A 3,413-nucleotide genomic window follows, 5' to 3' on the forward strand; every position below is an offset into this window, starting at 1 on the left:
ATTTAGATCGCCCTTGCAAAATCCCTAGAGATAATTTTGTTTAATTCCTTCTTGTATATTGACGTATATGGCTTCCTCTATGAAATATGAAAAAATGTTAAAGGGAGCATCAAACTTCAGAGCTTTTAAAGTTATAATAAATATTATTTTTTCCTGTTAGAACTCTGGACACCTCATATCTCCACAATGGTATGATATTATCCACTTTGGGCCTAAGCCCTCATGGATTTGCTTTTGGACTTACCCCAAAAGGCCTCATACCAATGGAGATATTTGTCCATCCTTATATACCCATGATCCTCCCCACTTCTAGTCAATGTGGGACTATTTGGTCGTATACCCAACAATCCTCCCCTCGAACAAAGGACCATCGAGCCTCCCCTCAAACGATTATCCATCCGTCCGCTCTCTACCAACCAGGATTCTCCGCTCCAATGCGTTGGAAGCACACGCCTTACATGGACCACCACCTGCCTCAAGAGCTTGCTCTATCCCAGGTCAACTCCTCTTCACCGTGTTGGGGCCAGGACACGTCCATGAAGAATCCGGAGCACACCGCCTGTCTAACCGAGCTCATCCATGGATCCCATCGTGATATTACCGGGGCCCACCACCTTCGTTCAACATTCCGAGGATTCATCCACTTTGGCTAACTTCGGGGCATGGCTCTGATACCACTTGTAAGAACTCTGGACACCACATATCTCCACAATGGTATGATATTGTCCACTTTGGGCCTAAGCCCTCATGGATTTGCTTTTGGACTTACCCCAAAAGGCCTCATACCAATGGAGATATTTGTCCATCCTTATATACCCATGATCCTCCCCACTTCTAGTCAATGTGGGACTATTTGGTCGTATACCCAACATTTCCGAGAACAAAGTTTTGGATATTGTGATAGGAAACACTATTGAACGAGTAGATACAACAAGAAAAGAGAAGTTCAAAGTGGATGATATCACTGCCATGAGTCTTATAGTAGACTTCATTATATATCATTTGATTCCATACATTTCAAAGCATGATTCTCCAAATAAGATGTATGCTACTCTAACAAATATATACACTATCAAGAATGTTGGTCAATTCATGAGTTTGAAGAATGAAATTAAAAATAAAAGGATGACTAATAACAACATTGTCATTTCATACTTTGTGAATATTTCCCAAATTAGAGATAAAATTCAAGAAATTGGAGAATCCATTCCAGATCAAGAACTTGTGATCACAACACTCAATGGTCTTCCTGGACCATCGGATGCATTTGTAGTAGGCATAAGAAGTTGGAAATAACCTCCTTCATTTGAACAACTATGGGCATCTTGTGCTCAAGAAGAATAAAGGTTGATGTCAAGAAATCTTTAGGAAGAAGAACCTCAAGCCTTTGCAACTCATTTTAAGAACAAGGGAAAGAAGAAGTTTGGTCCTCAACATAAGAAGTCAGGAAAGGGATCTTCTTCTAAGAAGAAGGATTTATCAAAGATACAGTGTTATGGATGTCAGGAATATCGACATTTCAAAATAGATAGTTCTAATATGGATAATAAGAAGAGAAACATGAAACAACATGCTTCCACTACAGATGTTGAATATGAGAGACGAAAGAAGACTAAAGGTGACAAGGATTTCTTTTATTTCTATGCTCTAGCAGGTTCCATTGTAGATGATGATGACAAGTGGCTGCAAGATAATGGAGCATCAATACACATGACTGGAGAGCATGGAAATATTTCTAGCATGATGGAAAAGGGATTGCCCTAAAGAGTTGAGCTTGGAGATAGTCATAGCTCTGCAGTCAAAAGAATTGGAAAGGCCTGCATAGAGATGGAATTTGGTAATATTATTCATCTCAGTAATGTTTTTTATGTACCGGGTTTGAATTTTTTTTTTTTTTATTTCTTGTTTATAATATAAACAAGATAAAGTTTCTTTTATGGATGGAAAAGTAATTGTTTGGTCCAAGGGCTCTAGTATAGATGATGCTAGGGTTATTTGGATTCATGATGGAAGCTTTTATAGACTTGTGAGTCAACTAGATCAAGCACTAGTACATGATGAGATCGATTGAAGCTGAATTTGGCATTAAAGGTATGGGCATATTCATTATAGAGCATTTACCAAGTTGATTCAAATAGTTTCAAGGGTTCTTGAATTGAAAATCAAGAATGATGGTGCATGCAAAGGTTCTATTCTTAGGAATAACATTAAGAAATATTTTCCAAATAATGACAATAGATCTAATGTAACTTTGGACTTAATCCACTCTAATGTGTGTGATATGATGCATGTTAAATCGCTTGGTGGCTCATTGTACTATGTGACATATATTTATAAGCTTTCTTATAAGACATGGATATATATCTTGAAGGCTAAGGATGAAGTATTTGACAAGTTCATGTAATTAAAGTCTGAAGTAGAGAACTTGATAGGAAGAAATATCAAGATATTGATATTTGAAAATGCAAGAAAATACACCTCAAAGGAGCTTGTTCCTTCATGCAAGAAAGATGGGATTAAGAGGGAGCTAATTGTCCCATATAATCCACAATAAAATGGTGTAACAAATTGAAAGAAAGGTCCATTCAAGAGTTTTTCAAGGCCATGGCGCATAATTTGGTCTTTTCATTGTGTTAGAAAATTATATATTACAGAGCAATGGGACACAAAAAATATTGTGGAAACACAAACACAGAAAACACATAAAACAAGATAGATATAGATATACGCGGTTCACCCATTTTGGGCTACGTCCATGGAGAAACAACCAGTCCTTCTATTTATATTATCCAGCAAAATGAAGAGATACAACCTACAACAAATCCATTGTAATTTTGTCTTCACTCTCATATGGTCTCCTCTCTTTTTCTTGCTTAGAATAATACACACATGCAATACAATTCCCTCATATAAACTGAGGGTTGCCTTATTGAGAAAAAATATCTAAATTAACATAACTTCTACGGTCAGGTCATCTACCTAATTAATGGCCTAGATTGACTATGAAAATACAATATTTTAGAAGGAAAATTTTCATCTATGTTTAGCTTCGAGGGCACTGCCTATGAACCCCTGTGGGGGGGCCTCCAAACATGTAACGAACCCTCTTGGACCCCCTAGGAAGCAAAAGTGGGGGGGAAAGACCCCCCACACCCCATCAAGGACTGGGATCCAAACGTAGCTAAAACAATACCTTTGAATTAGGAAGATAATCAGGCTCCACATCCAACAATCTCCCACTTGGAGATTGATAATAACAAATCCATCGCTACTTCATTTTTTGGAAAACATTTTCGCTTTGGACTTGTTTGTTTCTCATCTTTATCATCATACTTGAAGACTAATTGAAACTCAACATAATATCAATTTCTCCCTGGTTACAACTTTTGTTAACATATCTACAGGATTTTGGC

This window comes from Pinus tabuliformis, chromosome 2_2 (assembly GCF_031772625.1).
Source record: "Pinus tabuliformis cultivar Carrire ecotype Pingquan chromosome 2_2, CPIR1, whole genome shotgun sequence".
NCBI classification, from domain to species: Eukaryota; Viridiplantae; Streptophyta; class Pinopsida; order Pinales; family Pinaceae; genus Pinus; species Pinus tabuliformis.